At 37.7% G+C, this 27,875-nt stretch overlaps 1 long non-coding RNA gene and 1 other non-coding gene across 2 annotated transcripts; both read left to right on the top strand.

Moving 5' to 3' along the window:
* Positions 1–1,121: 1,121 nt before the first annotated feature.
* LOC109456566 (uncharacterized) lies at positions 1,122–18,897 on the top strand. Its single transcript, XR_002138891.2, has 3 exons — positions 1,122–1,187; positions 5,738–5,830; positions 18,601–18,897. It is a non-coding gene; the product is annotated as an uncharacterized LOC109456566 (long non-coding RNA).
* On the top strand, positions 9,861–9,968 carry LOC141570222 (U6 spliceosomal RNA). The gene has a single exon (XR_012494233.1). It is a non-coding gene; the product is annotated as a U6 spliceosomal RNA (small nuclear RNA).
* Positions 18,898–27,875: the final 8,978 nt, after the last annotated feature.

Raw genomic sequence — 27,875 nt, 5'->3', positions numbered from 1 at the left:
AACAGTGCTGAAAAAATTTTAAAAGACACAAGTAAATTATTAAACATTCTGTGTTCATGGATTGGAAGATTTATTGTTAAAATGGCCATATTACCCAAAGCAATCTACAGATTCAATGAAATCCCTATCAAAATCTCCATGGCATTTTTTACAGATACAGGAAAAACAATCCTGAAATTCAAAAGGAACCACTAAGAGTCAAAACAATCTTGAAAAGGAACAAACATGGCATCAAACTTCCTTATTTCCAAGCATATTACAAAGCTACTGTAATCAAAACAATATGGTACTGACATAAAAACAGACATACCAATCAATGGAACAGAAGAGAGCCCAGAAATAAACCTATGACTATATATGGTCAACTGATCTTCCACAAGGATGTCAAGAATACACAATGGGGAAATGGTAACTTCTTCAACAAATGGTGTTGAGGAAATTGGACAGCCACATGCAAAAGAATGAAACTAGACCCCTATTTTACACCATAAACAAAAATCTACTCAAAATGTATTAAAGACTTAAACATAACATCAGAAACTGTAACATCAGAAAACAAAGGGGAAAAACTTTGTGATATTGTTCTTGGCAGTAATTTCTTGGAGCTGCTCTATGCCACCATGTCTATAGTTAACGCTACTATACCATACACTTAAAATTTTGTTAAGAGGGTAGTTCTCATGCTATGTGTTTTTTACCACAATAATAATAATTTTTAAATGCCCACCTTCATTTCCTTGCTTATCAATATCCCCAGCAAAAAGAGAAACCTGCATAGGAAAAAATAGAAAAGCTGTGGACTTCCACCATGCCCATGGAGGCACTAGATTTTCCAAATAATCCTGCCATTTGGAAGCCACTCATGCATGGTCTTTCAAGTACTAAAAGGCTTTGCAGAAGTGCCCATAGGTGAAACAGCAGGAAGCATCTACAGCCATGTCAGAGGGAGCTTCTGCTTCTAGGAATAAAGCCTCACATTCACAAGTGTTTCCTGTTTTTTCAAACACCTTGCCCATCTTCTGCACACCAAGCATGCATTCTGCAAAATGTGAGCCCCACAGGAAGCTGCCTGCAAATTCAGGTAACTTTTCTGACTCTTACTTTCAGAGAAATGCCAGCAAAAGCTGTAGTCATTTGGGGAAGAACAAGTCTGGAAGGAAAATACACAGCGGACTACCACCAAGAGGGTGAGAATATTTTTTTTCCTGTGAAAATGCTGTCTGTGAGTTACATTTTTAAACAAATAAGTGTGTTTTCTTTAGGTTTGGGCTCCTGTGGGTAGCATTAGGAGAACTGACTGCAAGTGGGTGATGTCTGTCATTTCTCCCATGTGAAGGTAGGAGAGAAAGGCAGGAAGGCTGAGGTGGAGAGTAGGAAGGAAGCCCATATGGCTGGAATGCCCCAACTGAGGTCAGGGAAAGAATTACTAGAAGAAATTTTCTATTTCAGGGAGCTCACAAGCTTTCCCTGAGAGTTCAGAACCACCACCTTGAAATGAGCATGTACAGTGTTAATTAAATTGCGATAGTGTTCAAGGAAGCTTTAATTGAACTCTTCTGGAGAATGTCTTCTTAACATGGTTGCAGGTGGACTAGTTGGAATCAGAATGCCAGGCTCTATATTTAGTTTTCAATTGGATTTAGAGAAGAAGTTGTTCAAGGTGATGAGTCTCAAGTCACATACTATAGGTCTTGGATAACCTTGAGTAATAGATTGATTTTGTTACATAATTAAAATTCAAAATGGGGGGAATTGGTAATTTCTGGTAATAATACTTATTCAGCTTCCAATATGTGGTCTTATAGTTGCTTTTGTTTGGTTCCATTTTTACCAGTCCATATTGCCAAATTAAGTCAAATTGCATAAATGCTTTTGTTTATTAAATTGACTCTTTGATGCTTTTTTTTTCTGCAATGAAATGAAAATCGATAACCACAAAGGTAAGCTCCTTTTCAGTAGTCAGAAATGGTCCATGTACAACCCTAGAGAAGACCCCCCTTAACAGTGAATTAAGGAAACAAAGCTAAGATCTGTTAACCTCATTTTGCTTGTAATACAGATGGAAGCACCTGAACATCTTATATAACAAACATAATTTTCTAATTATGGAAAACTATACACCTAAGGAAGTGAAAAACATTAGCGATTTTTAAAAAACTGTAAAATCTCTTCTGCACAAGAATTTATTCTTCTTTCAGTTGTCTCATGTAGTTTGGTAAAGTATCATGTCACTATGTGTGAATATCTATTGAGGATCCCCAAAAGTAAATGCTCTAGATTCAAAGAAGTTCTTGTCCTGAAGAACCTGACATCCTCTCAGGACACACAAATAATACAGTAGAAAAATCATCAAATAATGACAAAGATGGACTGGACTCTAGTCTTGGTTCTGTCACTTACTAAGTATCTCTGGATTTTAATTTTCTCATCAGAAATATGAGGGAATTTAATTAGGTGTTCTCTGAAATCGCTTATAGTTCCAAAATATATTAATTCTTAGGTCTTAAGAAACCCTGGAATAAAAGACAGGTCATACTAAGTGTCAGATGAGTTGCTGTCACGATTCTGAGGAGAAAGATATTGTATGGGGCTGGAACAACTGGGAAAAGATTCATGGGACTGAGAGACGTGCTGGGTCTAGAAAATGGACAGAAGAACTTAAGAAGGCAGAGAAGAGGGGCAGGAGTTCACAGGCTCCCTCACGAGACTAGAGGCTGCTCAAATAGGGCTAGATTCAGACAGACCCCTAGATGCACATGTGAATGTTGGAGAAAATCCTGTTTCTTGTTGTCTTAACATGCAAGAATAATAATGGTCACTTAGGGAAAAGTTTTAGTATCTGAGACAGATGACCCAGTAGGCACAGCATCCTGAGAGGAGAGCCACCAAGATGGGCTGGTTTTAAACTCAGAGCTCTCTTTTAAATAGTCTGGTGGTGTCCCTTAAAGAAGCTCAGAAAATAAATCTTCCTGAAAGAAAACGACACAGAATCATAGGATAACAAGACATTAGCTCTAGGCAATGGAGCAAAGTCACAAAGGACAGAGTGATACTATCCACCAACTGAAAAAATTACAGCTTTCTATTTACAAAGTAAGTCTACATGACTCCTGTTCCTTGCCCTCTGACCACATTCTGTTCTTTCAGTCTGTTGGCTCCCTTATGATTTCTCTTGCCTCCAGAAACTCAGGTCCAGTGGCCAACTATTCCTAGTATAGCTACCCAGATCATGTATTTTTTTGCATCTACCACATTGTTAGCCATCCAATAATCCCATTATTTGCTCTCCCCAATTCTACCCCTCAGCTACTGAGAATTGTAGTAGAAAATAAAAATGGTGCTGAGCGTGTCCCCCATAAATTTGTTCTTTTCATCCTCAACTGGACTATTACTGCTACGCAACCATTTGTAAAAACTCCTCTATAAACACCACCTTTAAATTTTTACCACCATTCATTTTGTTGAAACTCAAATTCTTATTGCTCTACCTTTTACTCTCTGAAGGTATTCTACCTCCTATATTTTCGAGGATTTTGATATTATTAGCTGATGTATACTCCCCCAACTTTCTCTTTCATTTCATTTCAAATTTCTGTGTATCTTCACACACTATCTACTTAGCTAGTATTTAAGTGATATATGTTGTCACTTAATGTTTTCAACAACTTTATGAGTTAAATATTATCAACCATATTTTACAGATGAATAACATGTGTGCCCAAACTCACTCAGCAAAAAAAAAAAAAAAAAAAAAAAAAAAAAAAAAATTAAATTTAGGTAATGTTAGTTCAGAGCCTGCATTCTTTCTCTTCACCCTGAAGGAAGTGGGGGAAGGAATGAGTGTGGGGAGATTCAAACATAGATATGTATACATTGTCTCATAGCCAAGATTAATCTGTCCCTTCTATCTCTGCCTTCTAGCCCATCCTCAGTCACCTAATCAAGGACTTTGTATCAGTTAGATTTTGCTGTGTAACAAACCACCCCAAAACTCAGTGGCTTAAAAACAACAATCATGCATCATTGCTCACAAATCCAATGGTAAGTGGATGTTTCTGCTCCTATGGGCCAGCTTTGGCTAATTTCAGCTGTACTAACTCACACCTCAATGGCCAGCCGGAGTTTTGTCTTGTGCTGGATGGTCTAGAATGGGCTTGTCTGGAAATTAGTCTGATGTCAGCTGGGGTGACAAAAGTAAGTAGACCATGGGTCACTTATCATCCAGAAGTCTAGCTTGGGCCTGTTCACATGTTAGTGAGTGCAGGAATCCCAAGAGTCACAAAAGAACAAGCCCATGTGGGCAAGCACTTTACAAGTTGTGTTTGTAGTACATGTGTTATTGGTCAAGCAAAGTCATGGTCAAGCCTAGAGGGTGTGAATAAAAGGGAATCACAACTACAAAAGCCTATAGACTTTGATGCATTACTTATATACCACCCCTTCTCTTTAATCTCTCCCTTTCCACTGACTCCTTTCCTTTTATCTACCAATTTGGTGCAATCATCTACCCTGTTCTAGAAAACTTCCCTTCAATCCCATTATTCCTGAGACATTATGTAGCTGAGTCCATGAGTGTCAGGGATTGACTGCATAACAAAAAATTCTCTGAATTAACTTCCATGTAGAAAACAATGATAATTAAAGGATAACTAAAGTCGATTAAAAATGTGCAAGAACCACAACTATAAAAAACTTAGACAATTTTTTTTTTCAGAGAGGAATATTGTTTAGAAATGTTGACATATGATGGTAAGATAGCAAACTGACTTTTCATGGGTTATATTTCTGTTTTTAAAATCTCTACAATGTACCTTCTTATTACCTGTGCATGAGGTAGACACTCCCGCTCTCCTGCCCTTGTGAACCAGTGCTCCATAATCTATCTCTTTCCTGAGCCTTAGCAAGGAGGCAGAACATTTGACCTTGACATTTCATCATCATTTATATCTCATTACGTTAAAAAATACCCTCATTTTTCTGACTTTCCCTAACCTCCACCGGAGAGCACAGATACTTTTAGCTTCACAAGATGCTGCATAACAATCGTGTACCTCCCCAGCGTTGCGTAAGAGTTTCCACCCTTGTCCACATTCAGTATTTTAATCCTTTTCAATATGATAGGTATAAAATTGCACATAATATTTTAATTTGCATTTCCATGCTATGAAAGTCTTGTGTGTTCCATTGCACAGAATACTAAGTGAAGTTTTTCTCTTATTTCTTTTACTCCATTTCCCACTCTGATTTCTTTTAGAAATAATCTCATTCCTTTCAATTTCTGATCTTCTAGCTGACAAATTAGTCACCATTTTTCTCTGGGTAAATATATCTCAAAGCAGGTGTTTACTTCTCACAGTATCAGAGAAAAGGTAAGTTATTTGCATAAGTAGAGGTAATATCACTGTGCCAATTTGAAGGTTCAGAAAACAACTTGATTTTTGTCTCCAATTTTCTTCCCCTTTCATCCTCCCACCACTTTATCTACCACAAGCAGCCAAAATACTGCATGTAAGTTTGTACTTGTGATATTTGCAACTTGGCTTAAGAAAATAAATTAGCTGAAAATCTGATAAAGATGTCCTTTTGTCCTTTTCCTGCCCTTGCATAGTGGTGAGGGATTTCCGAGACAAACAGGACTCCCTTGGACTTGAATCACTTTGATAAAGTTCAGATAAGCATCTAGGTTCTGAGGCCTTTTACCAAAAGAAGGACTGTTTTCTTTATGTTTTAATTCCAGGATTTTATTGAGCAGATGAAGGTGGCTTCATTACTTAAGAAAATCAACCTCTGCCTCTGTGCCTTTCGTGATGTACTTTCCTCTCCTATTCAGGTAAGACTAGGAAGAGCAACCTGGTGTTTATCTCAGTGAAAGCATCAAAATACCCAACAAAGTCAGATCATTAAATATGAAATTATGTAGTTGTATCATCGACATTATAAAGCCTTTTAAAAGGTCATTGAAGAATCTTAAGTGATCTGAAAAGTGTTCTGTTCATGAAATAAGGTTCAGTCAGTGGAAATTATATATATATATATATATATATATATATATATATATATATATATATATAACAGCAGCTATGTTTTCATCTTGCAATCTATTAATCCATCCATTTTGACAAAGGAAATATACCAAAATATTAACAGTGGGTATCTTTGAGTGAAGAGATTATAAATTAGTAGACACTTAAAAATATTTTTTTGATTTTCAATAGTTCTACCATACACATATATTATTTTTGTAATTCAAAATGATTAGAAAAATATTTATTAAGAAAAAGATAATGTGACAAGACTTAAAGGAATACTTGGTCTTTTAGAAGCTTTGATGAAGAAATTTAATATATACAATTATTTTCCTTTTTGTTTTCTTGAGTTTGAAGTTGGTCTGAGAGAATAATGGAATTGTAAATTTCCATGTATATGAGTATATTTTACACATACATTCAGTAAATTCAGACATGCAGGCAAGTTTGGTAGCCTGCTGGGGTCTGCTTGCATGAAGGACAGAGGGTCTTGGTAATGAAAAGTTATTATTTTCTTGAGGTTAATGGTTGGTATCACTGTGTTCCCAAAACCTCATCCTTTGTGACATGGATGAATATTTTAACCTCCCAAACACTGGGAGGCATTCTTAAGGAAGGGACTAATTATTACAGGAGAGTTGGAGTACACGAGCTGAGGTGGGGGTGTCCCTGGGGCTAAAGAGGGACTCAGCTACCCCTTCACACAGTGACAAGTTTCCTACCCCTCCTTTAGAGAAGAGCCACTGCCGTCAGGAAAGGAAGCTATGAAAGAGGATGAATGTTTTATTAACCAGTGTTGGTACAAAGCACATAGGTCACAAGGCACCCAGTTTCATTGGTATTCATCAAAACATTTTTACATCCAACTGGACACCTGATAGGGAAGAGAAGGTGTTGATGGATGTTATCATGGTGATCTCCTCCTCTTCTTGATTTCCTATTACATCTATTATAACCATAATCATAAATTCATCTCTTGGATCAACAAATTTAGAGATTTTTAAAAATATGATACTTCATCCTAACTTGTTAAAATTCCCTATATACAATTTCCTAAGGCCAGGGGAAGAATTTAAACTTTTCAAAGCAGTTGAACACATGTTTATAAAATGGTCACACCATGTGTCCAACACTGCACTAGATATTGTAAAGGTTAAAGAGATACCCAATGAAGAAAGATCCTAGGATCTCATTTAAGAGATAATAATAGACACACATGCAGCACACCAACAACATTACATATTCTAGCAGGAGAAGGAGGATGAAATATAAATGGAGAAAGTGGTCTATTGCAATTTTCGAATATGGGCTTTGGATTCAGCTCTCCTGAAAATCTAATCTCAGTTTCTTTTATTACTGCCCGTATCTAAGGTAACTTGGGCAAGTCACTTAGCCTTTGCATGCCTCAGTTTCTTCATCTGAAAAATGCTTCATAAAGTAATCTGTATGTAATATGCTTAGAAGAGTTTCTAACACAGACGGAGCTCAATAAACAATAGCTCTTATCACTGCCAAATGTCAAGAAAAATGGTCCAGAAAATACATCTGATATTTGTAAAATATCGATTGCCAGAGTTGGAGTAGGCTTTTGACAGAAAGCGATGCCTTTTAGAAATGGCATGGTCAGATTTCAAAGAACATTTTCAGGTTTGCATTTTATAAAAGGCTGGGGATTACTCATCTCAATGACAACTGCAAATTATTTCCATATTTCATATGGAAAAGAAAGTAAGTGAAAAGAAAAAAATATGTGAGTTGATTATTTTCTTTTTAAAAAATCTTACATCATTGATTTGAGGTTTCTCTTGAGAGTCTGAAAAGTTCATGACAGCCCACAGCTCATGATGGTGACAATCCTGAGGATATACAGAAAAATCATTTCCCATGCAAGGAAGAAGAAAACATAGTAAGAAGAGATAAGAGTATGCAACAACATGGATAGACCTTGAGAATATTATGCTAAGTGAAATAAGTCAGACTGAGAAAGACAAATATCATATGATCTCACTTATATATGGAATCTGAAAAACAGAATAAATGAGCAAACAAAACAGAAGTAGACTCAGAGATATAGAAAAACAACTGTTGGTTGCTAAATGGGAGTGGGGAGGAAGTGGGGAAGAAGGTGAAGGGATTAGAAAGAACAAATTAGGACAAAATAGAGTCATGGGGATATAAAATACAGTATGGGGAATATAATCAACAATGTTGTAAAGATTACATAGGGTGCCAGATGGGCACTGGACTTATCAAGGGGATCACTACATAGACTATGCAAATGCATGACCTACGTGCTGTACACCTGAAGCTGAAGTAGAATAATATTGTATGTCAACTATAATTATATATATATATATATATATATATATATATATATATATATATATTTAAAAGTATGTATCTTAAATAAATATATATATACATATATACACATATATATATATATATATATATATATATATATATATATATGGTCATGGGAGGGGGAGTACAGCATAAGGAAGATAGTCAATGGTATTGTAACAGCTGTATAAGATGTCAGAGGGGTAGTAGACTTGAGGGGGGGTTATCACTTTGTGAGGGGTATAAATGTCTAACTCTTATGTTGCTTTTTACACCTGAAACTAATTAAAAAAATAGAGAGATAAGAATATGCCATAAATTCAAAAAACATAAGAAAAAAATATTCACTCAGTCAACAAACATATATTAAGTGCCTGCTATGCAAGGCATGGTAAAAGAGAATCAAATATATGGTGACAGAAGGAGAACTGACTCTGGGTAGTGAACACACAATGTGATATATACATGATGTATTACAGAATTACATACCTGAAACCTATGTAACTTTACTAACCATTGTCTTCCCAATAAACTATAATTTTTTTAAAAAGCAAATAGCATGGTCTGTACTCTCAAGAGTTTAAAACACAGGCAGTAATTAAGTGATAAAAATGCAATGGAATGAAAATTAGACCAAGGCAGTACAGAAGGCACAGAGGGGATATATGAGGCAGGAGATGAGGAAAGGCATCCCGGAGGAGATGCTGTCTGAATGGGATGCAGAAGGATGAAGTACTGCAGATTGTCAGTGTGGGAAGGTGGGAGTGGAGTGGAGCCTGGAGAGTAAAGCAGAGGCTGAGTGAAGGAGTTCTGGGCTTTATTACCACACCACTGTGAATTCATTGAAAGATTTAAGGAAGGGGAATGACAGTTACATATTTTCATTTTTGAAAAATCACACTGGTTGCACACTGGGAACAATCTGGAAGGTAGAGCAGAGCTGAGCATTTATGAATTTCATAGCTACTAGCTTCCTGTGTTGATGTGGCTGGTTGGTCCACTCCAGTGCTATTACCCACCCAGCAGTCCTCCTAGAGTTCCCCTCAGTTCCCTGCAATGAATAACATGGTTGCCACAGTAAACAAAGAAAAGGAGGGTGAGGCATGAATGTGCTTTCTCTCTTTTTAAAGATAGCAGGATAAAAACATTACATACAGAAGTTACTTTTCACACAGACATATAATAACTAGTTAGAAGACATAATAACGGGGAAAAAAAATCCTCATTCACATTAACAACAAAGAAAATTAAATACTTCAAAATAAATTTTAAACAAAAGATGCAAAAACTATATGAATAAAGCAGTCCTGAAAACTATCAAAGGAGACAGACTTGAACAAATGGAAAGACACTCCCAGTTTTTCGATAGCACGACTCAAGATCACAAACTGTCAATTCACTCCAAATTAATGTAAAATTTAACACAATCCAAATAAAAACAGGAATAAGCTTTTTATGGAGGTAGACAAGTTGATATCAAAAATCACGTGGGGTACTCACCTTGGCAGGCCTTATACTAAAATTAAAATGATACTGAGAAGATTATCATGGCCCCTGTGCAAGGATGACACCCAAATTCATGAAGAGTTCCATATTTTTTCTTAATTATGTGGAGAAATGCAAAAATAGACATGCAAAAATAGACATGCAAAAATAGACAAGAATACACTTAAAAAAAGACTAAGAGGAAGGACTGGCTCTGTCAGACATAAAACATACAATAAAGTCTTCATAATTAGAACTGTGTGGTATTGGTGCATGAGTAGATAAACAGATGAAGAGAATAGATCAGAAAACGCAGAAACAGACCTGAATACAAATGGAAATTTAGCGTATGATAAAGGTGTCATCACAAATTACTAGGGAAAATATTGTAATTTTAATAGATGATTCTGGGACAGCAGGATACCCATTTGGAATAAAATAAATTTAGATTTATACTTCACACCACACATAAGCCTGAACTCCAAATAGAACAGGAATCTAGCTGTAAAAATAATTGGGGAGAGGGAAATACTAGAAGAAAACATGGGTGATTTCCTCTTTAACCTTGGTATAAGAGATTTCCTAACAATGAGGCAATTAAAAAAAATGATAATTGGCTACATAAAAATTAAAATTTTCTGCGTGACCAAACATAAACTCAAAGACAACTGAAAACTTTGAAAAATGTTTGCATCAAAGATCTAATTATAAATAAAATACTAATATTGTTAATATATAAAGAATTCTTAAAATTGAGGAGAAAAGGATTTTAAAATATCTATTAGACTGGGGAAAAGACACAAGCATACAATTCACAAAAAGAGATATAAAAATGACCTTTAAAGACAGGAAAAGATGTTTAATCTTACTCAAAATTAGAGATCAGCAAATTAAAACTGTACTGGGATAATATCAGATTGACAACAATTAAAAAGTATGATAACGCATTCTGTAGGGTAACAGGCACTCTCATACACTGTTAGTAGGAATGTAAACTGGTGCAAGCTTTTTGGAGGGAAATTTGGCAATATCTAAGAAAACTGCATATACATTTATCTTTTAACTCAGCAATTCCACAGCTGGGAATTTACCCAGAAGATACACCTCCAGTAAAACAAAAGTACATTTGGACAGGGTTATCAATTACAGCATTGTTTGTTCTTGCAAAATATTGGAAACAATGCAAATATCTAAATATAGGAGAGTGGTTCAATAAGGAATGTACATCTACACAGCTGTAAGAGGAAAAATTAAAAAAAGATTTCTATGAACTAATATGGATTGTCTTCTGGGTTACATTAAGTAAAAAAAAATACTTATTATGTGCCACCTTTCATGAAAAAAAGACAGAGAAATAAAATATATATGTATCTGCCCATTTGTGCTAAAAGAAACAGAAAGAATACATAGGGGGATAAAAGGCAGGGACATGGAGTGGAAGGCATGATGGGGATGGGGGAAGGAACAGTTCTGAGTGTAAGTACAGTTCTGACTTTTAGAAACCATGGTAATGTTTCATAGACAAAAATTTATAAATGATTCAAATCAAGTAAGATGAGAGAATAACCCTCATTCAAGCATTAACAAAGGAGTCTAACTCTAATACAAACTACACTGAAGCGGGTGGGGATAAAAAGAACAAACTGAAATATGTTTGAAAAACAGCATTTTGACTATGTACTCTAAAGATAAAAAGAAATGCACACAAACATTCTATACCAGTTAGTAAGTTCCTCCACTCCCCTAGAGTGGCATGGGTTAGTAATTCTGAAACTAATTTGTATATGTTTTTGGATTGTGCAAATAAGTAAACAAACTTTGAGTAATGAGAAGCAGATTTCTTACTGTCAGGGAAAGGAGTTACAGATAAGGAAAAGGGGAAGTCTAGAATGAACCTTGTGGTATTTATTGAATTAAAGGAACTCATGGTAAGAGAATGAAAGAGAGAAGATAGATGACAGACAGAAATTTAGGTTACATGTATGTGTGCATGTTTACACGTACAATTAAGTTTGTGAACGTGTTGCAACGATTTTGCTAACATTTTTTGATATCAAAGGGATTATTCATTATGAATTTGTACCAACTGGACAAACAGTTAACCGAGTTTACTATTTGGAAGTGCTGAAAAGGCTGCATGAAAAAGTTAGACGACCCAAACTTTTTGCCAATAATTCATGGCTCTTGCATCACGACAATGCATCAGCTCACATGGCACTGTCTGTGAAGTAGTTTTTAGCCAGTGAACAAATAACTGTATTGGAACACCCTCCCTACTCACCTGATCTGGCTCCCCAGTGACTTCTTTCTTTACACGGAGACAAAAAGGAAATATTGAAAGGAAGACATTTTGATGACATTCAGGACACCAAGGGTAACACAATGACAGCTCTGATGGCCATTCCAGAAAAAAAATTCCAAAATTGCTTTGAAAGGTGGACTAGGCACTAGCATCAGTGCATAACTTCCCAAGGGGAGTACTTTGAAGGTGACTGTAGTGATATTCAGCAATGAGATAGGTAGCATTTTTTCTAGGATGAGTTCGCGAACTTAATTGTCTGGCCTTACAGATTTTCTTTTTAGCTTGTCTGCTGAGAGTGTCTAGAAATAATGACACCAGTAGCAATCAACACAGCAAGCACACAGATTTTGGTTTTCGGATGCATTTCTCTAATAACAGAAACCAGGGCTCCTTGGAGAAATGAATGATCCCAGGGCTGGGGTAGGGAAAGTGTAAGGTTAACCTAGAACATCTTCTACTGCAAGAAAGAAAAGGGCTTAAAGAAAAAAAAGTGATGGACAGACATGTTGAAAGGACACAGAAGTCAACTTGAAGAGGTTTCCAGTGGTCAAGTCTGGGCCAATTTGAAGAACCAAGAAAATGATGATCATAGCAACAGATTATAGAATAGAATAAAATAAATATAGAGAATAAAATAATATCCATTACTCCATTCCAGTATACATATAATTGAATAACTAATAAGCGGAAGGGAAAGGAAAGCTTTCTTCTTTACAATAGAATTCCAAAATTCAATAAATGTCAAAAAATGATGGAAATAAAAAATCACCAGTTGCTGATTCATGGACCAATATAGGATAAGAAACAGGATATTACACAGTCGCAAAGCATCTCTCTATAAGATATAAATTTAAATACAAGGGAAAAATGGTTGCTTCAGTGGAGAAATACAGCAGATACTACCTTAACCAAATGATCAAAGTTAGCATCTCCCATATGAAGATATTAACATAATGGACTCCCTGATATGATATACTAAGAAACTGACAATCTCACTGCTGTGGTATTCTTACCAAATATGTATAATATGAATTTAATCACTATGAATTTGATCATAATCTAGATCCTGGACCATAAAATGGTCATTAATGGACAATTGGCAAAATTTGAAAAATGTCTGCAGATCAGTTAATAATATGGTATCAATATTAATTTCCTGATTTTAAAACTTATAATTAGGTAAGAAGTTAACATTTGGGGGTGTTAGGTAAAGGGTACATGGGAATTTTATATTTTGTACAATTTTTGCAATTTTTATTAGTCTGAAATTATTTCAAAGTTAAAACTTTTAAAATAAAAAGTATTAAAAAGACATTTAAAAATCTTGCCATCTAGGGTTACAAACTTTTGTTTCAAAAGGGATAACTTAACATCCTCTCAAAATAAAAATATTTTTCCTCTCAAATGTTACATATATTTTGCTTTATAAAAAGCTAAAATGTATATATAAGTATATTTTTATATAAATTCTCCCCCCAAATCAATATGTTTCCTGTCTTAGACTCATTATTTTAATTTTCCAACTACTGTTCATATTTTTAGAGGATATGACCCAGCTAATGATGTAATTTTTTTGTAAAGTAACTCCTAAGGATAATTTCACCCCAGTGGAGGATATTGAGTGTCACACAGTCTAATTATATACATATAATGTTATATATATGTATATGTATGTATATATATATATATATATATATATATATATATATCGCAACAGATTGTAAGGAATTCCATTTCTACCCAAGCTTAGATATAATTTAGCAGCAAAGAAGATTTGGCCCACATATGACAAGTACTCATGTGCAATTATGAAGTTTCCTTTCGTATTTTAAAAAGGAAGTTGGAGAAATGGAGAACAGGATAAAGGCCTGCTCTAGAAAGGTTAGGACTCTTTTGCTAACCATAAAATTTTTCGCTACTCTACAGTTACTTCATATTCATAGTATCAAATAAACTATGTTGAAGCACTTTATTTCCTTAAAATATATTTATTTACGGTAAATAACTAATTATGATGACTGCTTTTTTAAATTCCATTTTAACAAAATGTGTTGCTCTAAAGAATTCAGATGAAAATACAGCAGGTCCCCTGATTTTACCACCAGAGGGCATAAGACATTAAGAAATACAGCAAACAAAACCCACTTGCTTCTGAGATTCAAGGATTTCACAGCTTGAAATTTCTAGGTAGCTACTTCCAGAAAGGTACTCACTGGGAAGGCAAATAAGGATAGGAAGAGGTTAGAAGGGAAAAATTATCCTTTTTTATAAGAATGAAATCCTCAACCATGTTCTCAAGACTGCTCACCCATGTACATTTAATTATATTATTTATTTAGGTTAAACATTCAATTAAACATTAAAATAGATTGGCAGTGATAAATTGTGATATTTCCTCTCCTGGTGATGTTTGAGAAAAATAGTGGCTGGTTAATGCAATCATATCTAGAAAATGAGGGACGAGCTAGTTCAGTATCATTGAGGCCAAGGTGTTGAGTCCAATTTGTGTTTGGATCAGTGAACATCTCTCTAAATCGGGGCTACCTCCTCACTCTACCCAGCACATGCGTGTTGTGGGCTGCAGGGGGATTGGTGAGAGAGTACATAGGCACCCATCCAGCTCCGCACCGGAGAAAAGATTCAAACGCACATTCTACAGATGGTAGGTGGATGCGATCTCCTCACAAATGGACAGTATTTTGACCTTGAGATTAGCAATTACTTGGAGTAAAATAATTCAAACTTCTCTTGTTTCTCCTACTATGATTCCCCCAACACCCCTTTTTCATTTCTATTTCCTTTCTCACCTAAGCCCAATCCCACCACCCACCCACCCCTTTTTTTTTTTTTTTTTTGCTGTGATAGGGTACATACATGGAAAAGGTGGTGAATTATTGACTTTAATGGTTTAAAAAGTTATTTCAATCCTGCCAATAGTTTTCCTGAAACAGCCTGAATGGGCAGGTGATATTAAGCTTGAACTTGAGCCCAAATGATCTATCCCTATCCTCTGCATGAGTTGGTACTCTAACCCTGACATCGAGGTCATTTCCTTCCCATTGCATAAAAATCCCCAGCGCTCATTTCATAGATGAGGAATTTTGAAGGAAACTGTGCATATCACTTACACTCAATCTGACATTTCTGTATCCAAAACGGTGCCCACTGGTTTGGGTACGATCATGACCAACATTGCATTTGTACAGCTGGACAAACCAGTGCACTGCATATTTCCCCATGCTGCTTCCAAATCTCTCTAAACAGGTAAAAGTAAACTAGAAAGCTGAGATAATCATTTTGACAATTTAGCCAAAATACTACGTAATTATTCTCAATATAAGGGCTAAATTTCTGGAAGGAGGGTGTGCATTATTTACAACGTTTATTTACATTGTTCTAATATGTTTGAGAAAATTGCAATGTTGTTTTTCACTTTTTCAGAATAGTCCCAGAAATAATTGCATTATATAAATGTTCTGCATTGTCTTACAATTATTAAAGCCTATTTTTGCCTAATATAGTTCATTATTTCATTTCTACTTCCTCACCTCCAGCTTTTTAATCAGTCTTTTATTATAAGATTTAGTTTTCCTCTTTCAATGTGGGCGTTGTTGAGCCACAATTGTGTCAAACTGATACATGAATGAAAATCATCTTTGAATTTTCCAATCCTGACTATTCTTATTGCTGTGACACATTTGGAAGGCAAAGTCTTTAGTGGAATTGAGCGGGTTTCAGAAGCAAAGCCTGCCTACATCACATTTGGCCCACCCAGGACCCGCTGAGTGTAGACCCATAGAAGTTGATCCCATTCTTTGGCATTGAGCATCTGACTAACCTCTATGGGTCCATATTGGAAATGACACAGAGAAAAGAACACACCATGAGCTTAGCATAGTTCACTTTCCCCTTCTATCACTCCTTTGTGTGCATATATGCCCCTCGGGGATCCCCGTCACAGCCGTCCCTTCCTGAACTCAGGTGAGATGGATGTCTTCCTTTCCCAAACTTGAATTCTCCCTTGCTCTGATAGTCACAGAATTATACTGTTTGGAGGAATATCTGAGGCTGTGTCAGTTTATATGTAACTAGCAACAGTTTGTAGGACGGCCAGGCCTTGCTTACATCTGAGAACAGGAGGCTGAGTTATACCGGAAAACATCCTGCCCCAGACATACAGTTAAGATTGAGGTCACGCCCCTCACACTTGAGTGGGCTTGAACATATCCCTTAGGTAGCAGGGGTGGAAACTTCAAATACTACTTAGATATATGAAGAAAATGCAGCTTCTTTATTTTCTATAATAGATTTACTCTTCCTCATAAACATCTACCTCACTGGGTACCAGAGGGTGGAAAACATTTTTTTAGGTATTAAATATCAGGTATTAAAGTCTCTTCTCTTTTAAATGGACTCTTCTATGATGCATTTTCTTTTGGACAAATGCTGAATCTTTCCAGCTTCCTCTCTCTTTCCCTGCTCTTTCCAGAGATGGGGAGGTTAGGGCTGATGTGATTGCATGGTGGCAAGGGCAAGGCATGCCAGAGGCCCCTGGATCCTCAGTCAATGGTCTGGTCCCATCCTATCTGCTGTGTCATGAGTCCACTTGGGTCTCTGGGGCATTTGGCTGACACACACGCTGATCCTGACCCTTTGCCTCTGGTTTGCCTTCCCACACTGCAGCTTCTCTGTGTGTCCTCAGGCCTCTGCCAGTTCTCTGGTCTTCCAAGCACCAACACATCCACTCATTGAGGCATACATGACCTTCCAGAACCCCTAGGGGTCAAAGTTCTGCCTCATTCAGCTGGCCACTTGCCAAGGCCACCACTACACTATTATGTCACGTGTTGACAAAGAGCTTTCCAATATGGTCTTTTCCTCCCAGAGTTTCAGTACCGATAGGGGAAAAACTGAATTCTTCTTTGAACTTTCTGATCAGAATGCATGACCTGAAAATCTACTTCTCTAATTCTTCTTCCTTTATCCTGAGGTCCACCAGCACAGAAGGGTAAACAACCCACTTCTTTTCAATACATATAAGGGACTTCTTTTTATATCCTTTTCATATGTCCTCTTTTTATATCCTTTCTGAAGTGGTGGTTTGTAGTCTCTTTTCCTAAAGCCAGAGCGCAAAGAGAAAAGTGTATACATTCCCAGGGTTAAGTAACCTTTCACCACCAAGAAAATAAATATTGCCTCAGACCAGCTAAGTATGCAGATTCCAGGTTACTGATCAATTAATTCTTAGCCAGGATCTGGGTCCTGGTTGAAACTTCCAGAGTGATGAAAACTTAATCCACTAACCACTTTCTGCCTTCCCCTTTTTAGAGTCACGGGCACTTATCACCTCAGTGGATGTTTTCAAGCCCACAACTTTCACACAATTTTGGTTTCTGGCAATCCGGCATGTTTTTCTGAAACGATGCATTCCTACAGGTTTACTTGGCCAGCAAGATGTACTGTCGTCCTTTCATTATTATAGTAAGTTTGGCATGATCTGCTAGCATTAGAAATTATGCTGCCTTGTTAGCTTCTCTTGATAATTGGTCTGATCATCCAAGAGGTTTTGTTTCCTCAAAGATGAGAGGCTGAATTTACTCTTGGGCAATGTGGCAAACCTATCCTCTTTCAACACATTATTTCTACACATGTATTCCTACATGACTGGTCACAATCTCTTATTCTTGGCATACTTCTGACTTTTTCAAAACTCCTGGGATTACTCATAATCCTCTTTACCTTGCCTACATATAAAACAGAAGAAAAGTATATATCCATGTATTATAAAGAGCCATATATAATACATGAGTAGAAACAGAACACTCACGTATGTCAACACCATCATTCTCTTAAAATAAAAATTAAGTAGATCTATGTTCAACTTCCTTTTGTATGATAATGTCTTTTGTGAACTTTACCTTTTCCCATTTTAAATATCATTATGGGTTCATGGAATCATGAACTCAATCAACTTGTTTATGAATAATTATTTTTAAATGCTCAAATGGTTCCACATTGGGTAGTGGAAATGCCTCAAAGCTAATTCTGTTGTTCTTTCATCATCACCCCAGGTATTTTTAAAGCATCCTTGCATTCAGACGAGTGAAATGTTCATCTAGTCTTCAAAGCGCTCTGGTTCCTTTTATTGGAGAGTTAGAAGAGAGAGTGACGTACTAGACATTAGAGAACACTTGAGATTGTTTTATTGCTCAACCTCCTTGGTGATAGAACACGTTAACAGTCCATATTTACTTTTTACTTTAGCTTTGATTTCCTAAATCCATTTTATTTTCTCCTAAAGTACTTTTTTCTACAATATATTTAAATCCAGAATGATACGGGGCTCTTCAGAAGGGTTCAGATCAGTATTAACCCCCATTTCTACCCTTCAGTTGAACCTAGAACTCAAAACTTTTTTCTGCAGCTTCTACTCTTTTCTTTCAGCTTGGAAATTGGGGAAAATTTCACAAAAGAAATGACATCAGAGCCAGGTCTTGAAGAGCTAGAGCATTTACCAGCAAACTGGTGGGGATGGAAGTGAGTATATATGGTATTCCAGGTAAGATTAACCATGTATATGGGTACATTATGTATAGAGATCAGAGTCATGAAAGGGACTTGAAGCAAAATGATGGGAGAAGAAGGCAGTGGCAAGAGACAAGGGCGACATGGTTAGCGTATGAGGGATCTTGATTGGCCACACTATGGAGTTTGATTTTTATCTAATAAGTGACCATAGGACAAAAGTGATTAGGTGACTTTAAGAAATATCCAGGAAAAATAATCGGCACAGTAAAGTTACGATAATTTCAAAAAAGTAATATATTTATACCATCAACCTTCCTTTACTGTCAAAAGAATTCTAGGAATTATTAAAGAAGACAAATTTTATGTATAAAACTTCCTTGAACAAATCCTTGATATTTTCATAAGCTGAGATTGATGAATCAAGTCCTAATGGAAATACCATCTCATTGTATAAGAATTTATCCATCTTCACCTAGGGAAGAAGGGATCAGACATACCCATTGTGCCATTGCGGTAGGCAGGATTCTAAGATGGCCCAGTGATTTCTGCCACTGTTGTTACACACATGATTAGGTCACATCTTTGATTAGGTTATATTACATGGCAAGAGTGAAGGGATTTTATAGATGTAACAAAGGTCTCCAATTAGTTGATAGTCATCAAAAAGATTATCCCAGATGAACCTGACTGAATCAGTTGGAAGCTCTTTCAAAGAGAGTTTCAGACTTCACTGGTGTCAGAAAGAGATTTCTCTTGCTGGCTTTGAAGAAGCAAGCTGCCATAATAAGTTCTACAGCTACAAGGAAAGGACTTCTGCCAACAATTATGTGAGCTTGGAAGATGAATTTGAACCTCAGATGAGACCCCAGACCTTGACTGCAGCTTTGTGACACCCTTAGCAGAGGACCCCCCCCCCCCCCGTTAAGCTGACTCTGGACTCCTGACCCGTGGAAACTGCAAAATAATAGTGTACGTGGTTTTAAGCTCCAAAATTTGTGGTAATTTGTTATAAAGCAATAGAAAACTAATATACCCACAGAATGGCATGGAAATCACATGGAATCGATGCTTACCTAGTCAAATATACAGTGTGTATAATGGTTAAAAGCACAGAGCCTAAAGCCAAGCTACATGGGTTCATGTCCCACCACCATCTCCTACTTGCTGTGTAACCTTCAGCATATTCCTTCATGCCTCCATGCCTCAATGTCCTCATTATGAATGAGGATAAATATAAAGCTTAACTCATAGGATTATTTTGAGTATTAAAGAATTTAATGTATGTAAAGTCCCTAGAAGGGCTCCTGGATCATAGCAAGGACACTATAAAACATTAGTTATTCTTATATGATGCTTCTCTACTACTTATCAGTGGCCTAAATATATCAAAGGTTTTCTTCATATATCCCTTTAACAAATAACAGTGTCATCCTATTATAAACACTTAAGGCATTTGATAAAGAGATCAAATTTATCACTGTGTTGAGTTTCAATAATCAATTTCAGTCAGAAAAAAAGACATTAAAATGGATAAAATAATGTAAGAAAATATGACCTCAATTTTAAACTACAGAAATACCTGGAGGAGGCCTTGCCATATCTGAAAATATTTTAATGCTTCCCCTCCCCTAAGATCTGGAGGTCAGTCCCAGTTCCAAAGTAATTACTAAAATGCATCAACAGCTGCTAAACTCTTATAATTATTGCATTTTTTTCCAAGGAATTATACAATGCAAAAATTCTATATCTGAAAAATAAAACTGAAGGAGAATTCTTTGGGAAAAGCTATTTAGTTGTGATAGGTAGAAAGACAGAAGGATAAGGAGATGGACAGAAGATAAACAATAGGGTGGGAGGGAGGAAGGGAGGGAAGGAGGGAGGGAGAAGGGAGGAAGAAAGGAAAGAAGGTAAAGGAAGGAAGGAAGGAAGGAAGGAAGGAAGGAAGGAAGGAAGGAAGGAAGGGAGGAAGGAAGGAAGGCAGGAAGGAAAGAGATGAACTGAAATCCTAATACATGAGAAATATATCTTAAACTCCCTGGGTCAAATGGATTGAGTTTTAAAGAAAATATCAAAAATAAGCGAGCTTTTTCTGACCCAATAAAAATTGTTGATCTACAACTTTTGTTTTAATTCAGGGAAAACTGAAAATGGTAAAACCTTCCCCTAAGATATCCAACGAGAAGGCTTTAACTAAGTAAAGGGAAAAGTCTGTTGTGGAATGAAGTGTATTATTGTAAAAGACCAGCTACATCAGAATTACATGGGAGAACTTTAAAGTTATAGATACTTAGGCTTCATCCCAGACATTGTGACCTAGGAGGTCTGGAGCACAAATCAGGAAACTGTCTTTCTGTCTGTATTAGTTAAGGTAAGGTAGACTGAGTAACAAACAGATTCTAAAATGTCAGTAGATTAATAAAATAGAAATTAATTTCTTGCTCACAAAATGGTTCAGAGTGAGGGCAGGCCACGCTTTATGCAGTCACTCAGTAACCAAGACTCTTTCCATCTTGTGACTCCCTCCTATCCTACGTTTTCGTTATTTGCTTCCACCTGACAGAAGGAGAAATAGCATGGAAAAGTACTTGTGAGAAGTTGTAATGGGCCAGACTAAAAGTAGCATGAATTTTCCCTTTTGTTCTCATTCTATTAAGGAGAACTCAGTCACTTGGGTACCCCTAATTGCAAGGGAAGGAGGGAAGAAAAACTATCTTAAAATATTAAGGAATTGAAAATGTTGGTAGTGTAGCTCTCAAACTGAGATGTACAATAATTTGATATCACAATTTCAATCCAGGGAGTTTGAGATATTTTCAGATTTAACTTTTGCCCCATATGAATGTGTTCCACTGCACCTAAGGACACTCAGGTTCAGAATTGGACGTGAACTGTGCGGTGCTTATCATTTGAAGCAAGTGATGTCATCACAGAGGATTCTGGTATGATTGAGAAGACTGATTTACAGAGTAGTTCTGAAGTCTGGATTGGTGTGAGGACCCTATATAATCAATGAATGTATCTGTCAGAAACAGAGAATATCCCATGTTCAGCATTTCTAAGAGCTGAGTATGTACAGACTTACAGATTTCTTTTAAAAACAGTTTATGTACACAGACTTCTTTTACAATAATTTTCACCAAGCTACAAGAATATATTCCTGGTCTTCTCATCTTCAGATTCCAGGAATACATCCCTAGTCAAAATAACTAAGAGCAAAATATGTCCCTGCATGCCTCACCCTCTTGGTTCCTCTACCATTTTCCAACTTCCCTGATTTCAAAACCCACATCCTCTAGCCCCTTGGCACACTGACACATTTTGTGCTGTCTTCCCCAATAAGCATCTCAGAACATGTCTATTTCAATCTGACTTCCTTGAGTCCACACAAGTTTGCCTTGTTCTTGTTTGATGAACTGTTGCTGACCTGAGAAACCCATAGAACCTGCCTCCTTCCTACGCCCCACATACAATATGATTGGCAGTGTTCTCACATCAGTGGGTTCTCTGCTTCTGAGTTCTTGCTTTGGGTAGACCACTTACTAGGGAAGGGGGAGGAAGGAGGTCATCAGGGCTATCTTCCGTGTGCCAGGCCTCATGGAGTCCTTTCATTTATTACCCTGGTGCCCATGGGAACTTTACTTGAGCATTTCCTCCTCCTTTTCCTTTTCTGAGAAATAGGATGGTGATAATTTACTAGGCTCAAATAATAACTGTCATTTATTTGGGTCCTTACTAAGTGCCTGGTTTTCTGTCAAGTACTAAATGTATTATCTCGTTTAATCTGTACGACATCGTCAGGACACAGGTTTCAGTATCATGTCTCTATTTTTAGGTGAGGAAATTGAGGCAAAGGAAGGTTAAGTGGCTCAATCAATTTAGGCATAGTCCTTGGAGCTTTAGAGTTTCCAGATAATATTGACTCAGTCGATTACTTGCTTTCTAAAGTACAGTAACAACAGAAAACTGTAATGACTCGGGGCACATTTAGAATAAACACCATTGTCTCTTTGTGTGCTCGGTTTTGCAGCACTTCTGTGGTAGTTCTTTGCCACAGCAGCCCACTTTACCAAAAGACAAGCAACAAAAATTTCAATTTGACCTAGTTTAATCAAAATGTGGGTTGTGGTTCAATTATTCAACAATTGATTACTAAGAATTTAAACAGTTTTTAACAACCACTATAAATGCAGTCTTTCTCTGTGGTCTCTCTTAGAAACTAACATTGCTATTTTCACTGCCATGCACACCCCATAACTCCTCCCAAATAACCTACAAATGCAGAGGGAGCTGTGTTCCTACAGACACGTTTCAAGTGGCGTGGATTTAAGAAAGGATCGTAGAATGGAACTGGAGATGACGTTCCAGCTCATTCAAGTTCCAAATGTCATCCCTTACCTTTGTCTGCAGCTTACTGGCATTAGCGTTAGAGCCTTGATTTTGCTCCATAATAGTACATATTGTTTACTGCCCATTTAATGAATATACAAACTCAAGTACAGAGAAAAGCAGACTGAACTCAGGAGTGCTGGTGTCAAAGGACAATCAGACCACAGCAAGCCAACACCCACTGGCTGTGTTTCCCTCCAGCACTGGTACCCTGTAGCCCAAGCGAGAAGACCAAGAGGTGGCCCCGACTTCTGGGAGCCGAGAGTCACCCCTGCCCTGCCCTACTGGCCTACAAGGCAGGAGATATTTCTAATAGAGAGAAACAATGATTATACACCAGATTCCAAAGCAAGAGTGAGCTGCTGCCTTTCTGTTTCCTGTTTGGGTTTCACAGCCCTCCTTCACCTACTCTGGGATGCTAGACCAAGTCATCTGTTTTGAGTTTGGAAAGGTTTGATGTTTCTTTATGCGGGGGTGTTCAAGTCATTAGAAAATTTAAAAAGCCAGCCTCCTGCTCTCAGTAGCGCAGCATGGAAATGTAGCACATCCCACTCTGACATTTCTTTTCTGCCTCCTTAGCCCCAGTCGCTAGATTGTGGTTTCCATGTTGTTTTGCTTTTTCTTTCTTTCTAATTGGTTTTATCCTTCATGCCAAGTGTCTTAAATTGCATTAACTAAAGATCTAGTATTTTTGAAGTAACAGGGAAAGCTGGTCTCAGCCTCCTGCCAAGACTGGACAGATGGGTTTGCCAAGGCTTCACCTTCATGCTTTGCCTGTGTGAGGCCGTTACTAACGCTCCCAGGGTGGTGGATTTCCATAGCATTTCCCCACACGTCCGTGGCTCTGGTTCCCCAACTTTAGAGAGTGAAACCCACTGCCTCCTATTTATCTCTCAGGGGAAGTTAGCCTGCCCAGACTCACCTTTTCTGACCCTTGTAGCAATGCCATGAGGGATCCCGAGAGTGCCTGACATGGGAGGTTTTGAAGCTTCAACTCTGGCCATGTCCCCCTGGCAGTTACATCTAGTGGGGGCCCTCAGGCATTTGTGAGAGCACTACAAATGTGTGAGAGAAATTTTAGAAGTGTTGGATGCTCCATATCAATGCTTGCTAAAACAAAACAAAAGAAAAAAACAACAACACTTTTCTGTGTCTATATCTATCTTTTCAGTCAAATAACATTGTCTGACTCATTTAACAGGTACTTGTTACCTGACTGCTTTGGTATCTATCACCATAAGAGAATAAAAGGAATGCAGTGGCCATGGCATTCAACCTATTTTAACACTTCCCCATTTGTTATTATTTGTATTTCAGTTTTACTAAGGAGTACACTGAGGCCAGGAGAGATAAAGGCCTTTACTCAAAGTCACACAAAACTGTCTGGGTCCGAAGTCCACACTGTAACCACATGCTAGGCTGCCTCCAGAATCTTCCAGAGTCAGCAGACTCTTGATTCCAGGGCAGGGCATCAGTATGAATCCTTGCCTCTTGTTCTACCCTAGTGAACTATACAGAATGACCCAGAAGGAAACCTACTTTGCCTCTAGCTCTCCCTGAAAGTCCTGAGCCATGAACTAGCAATAAGCCACAAGGTTCCTGCTTCCTCTTTTTAGTGCTGTACTCTCAGCCTCTACTGTCAGGGCCAACTGCCGTGCCTTGGTCCTGGTGCCAATCACCACCAGCTCTAGATCTGGCCCAAACCAGCAACCAAAGGATCTTTTTTCCAACCCAAAGCCTAAGGAGACTTCACCCCTTTTGATATCTGCTACTTACAACCCTCAGTTCTCTAAAACAACTTCCCCTTCCAGCACTCTCTTTCTAGCCTGGGTAGCAAAGTGGGGCAGAAGAAGAGAGTGAGAGGCAAAGAGCCTGGTCTTTCTAACCTGCTGTCATCAGAACTCTCCATTGCCACAGAGGATTTTTGTTCTGTCTCCATTGCAACTCTTTGATAGTTATCTCTTCACCTATCCTGGAAGATGTTGGAATGAAGGAGAGTGAAAGATCAATAGTTATCCTCTGAGAACAGTGTGAAGTGTTAAACTATTTAAGAGCATCAACACGTTTAAAGGAAAAATAAGTACAAGGAAACAGCCTCCAGTGAATGAGATGGAAGAGTTCTAGGTGGTTTCCAGACACAGGGTCTGATCACAGCTGCTACATTGTAGAGATGGGAGCCATCAGGAACCACAGGGCCGGGTGACTTATCCCCATGGATACTGAAACATCTAGGACAATGGACAGAGCTCAGATGGAAAATTCCTCACCAGACAGACATCAAGGTCTTCTGCATTCAGAGGAGTTACCTTGAGTTCGGTATACGACAGCCACTGGATGAGAAGAGGAAACAAGTATATGCAGATGTGTCAGCCCCAGCCAGGAATTTACTATTGAAGGAGAGTGGAAGAGGCTGTATTAAACCAAGGGTATGCTGCCTCCACTTCTCCCTAAAACGGAGGGGAGGGCCAGAATGAGAGGAGCATATACAATCAGCTTTCCCCTCCTAAAAGTATTTCAAGGGAAGTCATTTCAAAGCCATGGACATAACCTGAACCAGTGGTTCAAGGAAGTAGAGTCTGGATTCCCCCAGTTGATATATCGTGTACAAACTCAATTAAATTAAACAAGCGTATGTGTGTACACCACTGACAATATCTATTATCATCACTTCACGTGCACAACATAATTCCTGCCTGTGGGTAGTTTAATTAAAGACAGACAACGTGGATGATGTGTAGCACAGGATGAGAAAGTCTTTGCAATCAAATGCAGAAGGAAAACAGTATGCATTATATAAAAACAATGAAAGCTTTGCTCTTTCCATGACATAACTCATTTCGGTTTTGTTAAGGGCTCCTTTAGGGATAGACAAGAAACTTGAAATGGCAAAAGAGGGAGGTTAAGTGGTATAGGGGCACAGAAGTAAAAAAGAAATGGAAAGGAGCTACCACAGGAGAAAACTGTGAAAAAAACTGGAATGGCCAAGCACTGCTCATGACATTTCAGCCTCACTACAGCACAGAGGCCTTAAATCATTTGCCTGGGAGTTATTTGAAATCTCACCGAGAGCTGGACCTAAAGTGGTTGTCCTATTTTACTGGATTAGTTGGGAGCCCATATTTTTAGCACTTAGACAAACATTTCTGTGCAATTTAAATCTGAGAACCAGGGTTCAGGATTGGGGATTTATAGGGAAAGAAACCCAGCCCCACTTCCTACTAATGTGTTGATAGAAGTTGGGGCTGCCAAGAGAAGAACCACAACAGGGCTGTCCTGACTTCCTTGGGCAGCAATCACACAAAGTAAGCTGTTTCCTTGACCTTAGAAAATTTCAAAGTCTTTAACAAATTAATGGAAAATACGACACTTCAAAAATGGAGGGACAATAGATGATATGTCACAAATATGTTTAACCATTGAATTTCTGCTCCTCTTTATTTTTTCCTGCCAATCTATTAACATTTAGAATACTGTTCGGCAGAGGCCAATTTAAACAACAATTAGTATGATGATGGTTAATTTTATGTCAACTGATTGAACCATAGTGCCCAAATATTTGGTCAAACATTATTCTAGACGCTTCTGTGAGCATGTTTTTGGATGAGATTTACATTTAAATCAATAGACTGTAACAGCTATATATAATGTCAGAGGGGTAGTAGATTGGGGGTGGGGGATTATCACTTTGTAAGGGGTATAAATGTCTAACTATTATATTGTTTTGTACACCTGAAACCAATAGTAATAAAAAATAAATGAACTTCAAGTAACGCAAACTGCCCTCTTTAATGTGGGTGGGCCTCGTCCAATCAGTTGAAGGTCTGAATAGAACAAAAGCTGACCTCCCCTGAGCAAGAGGGAACTCTGCCTACAGACCACCTTGGAACTTGAGCTGCAACTTTTTCCTGACTCTCCAGCCTATTGACCTTTCCCACAAGATTTTTGACACCCCAAGCCTCCACAATCGCATGAGCCTATTTCTTAAAATATCTTTAAATGCATTTATTTAAGCCTCAAAAAGAGAGATGTGGAGTTATGTGTGTGTGTACACACACACACACACACACACACACACACACACACACATTCTGTTGTGTTTGTGTTCTGTTTGGTTCTGTTTCTCAGGAAAACCTTGACTAAAACACTTAGTTAATGTAAATTTGGAAAACATAATAGAATCTATTTCCAGGTAGTCAGACTAATTGTTATTCATGGTAAAACAGAGCAAGGGGAACACATATGTTTTTAGTGTGCTGTAGAAACAAATTTTGAGGCAAAGGGCAGTTAAAAACCCAGGCACAAAGATCAAATATGAAACATGTCAGAACAAACAAAGTGAATCTTAAAAGCAAAAGCACCAACACAAAAACTAAGGGATCAAAACAGCAAATGAAACAAAATCCTGGACTCTTAGTAAGGCCTTATCTAAGGCAAGCCAGATGGACGTGAAGCTTTTAGCTGACGTGCAAGCCGAGGCACCCACCCAGGGCTGGCTTTTGTGTTCATGCACTAAAAGGAAAGCCACAGAGAGAGGGATGTGGGGTCACGTGCTTCTGCCTGATAAAGGCACAGCCTGAGAAAACTGGAGAAAAGCCACCTCTGAAGTACAGAGTCTGTGTAAGGTTTAGAAGGGAATGGCCCCAGACCAGGTCCCAGGACACTTGCTGATCTTTCCACCCAAAGTAAGACAAGGTACCAAGAGCAAGTCATGGCACCCTTCTGGGCAGAGGTACACTTTCTCTTTGTACATGCTCCTCTGAAGCCCCTCGAGTTCTTACAGCTTCCATTATCAATTTCTAAGTATC

The sequence above is a fragment of the Rhinolophus sinicus genome, linkage group LG02, assembly GCF_036562045.2.
Source record: "Rhinolophus sinicus isolate RSC01 linkage group LG02, ASM3656204v1, whole genome shotgun sequence".
In the NCBI taxonomy this organism is placed as follows: Eukaryota; Metazoa; Chordata; class Mammalia; order Chiroptera; family Rhinolophidae; genus Rhinolophus; species Rhinolophus sinicus.
This window is presented reverse-complemented; position numbering and strand designations above follow the sequence as displayed.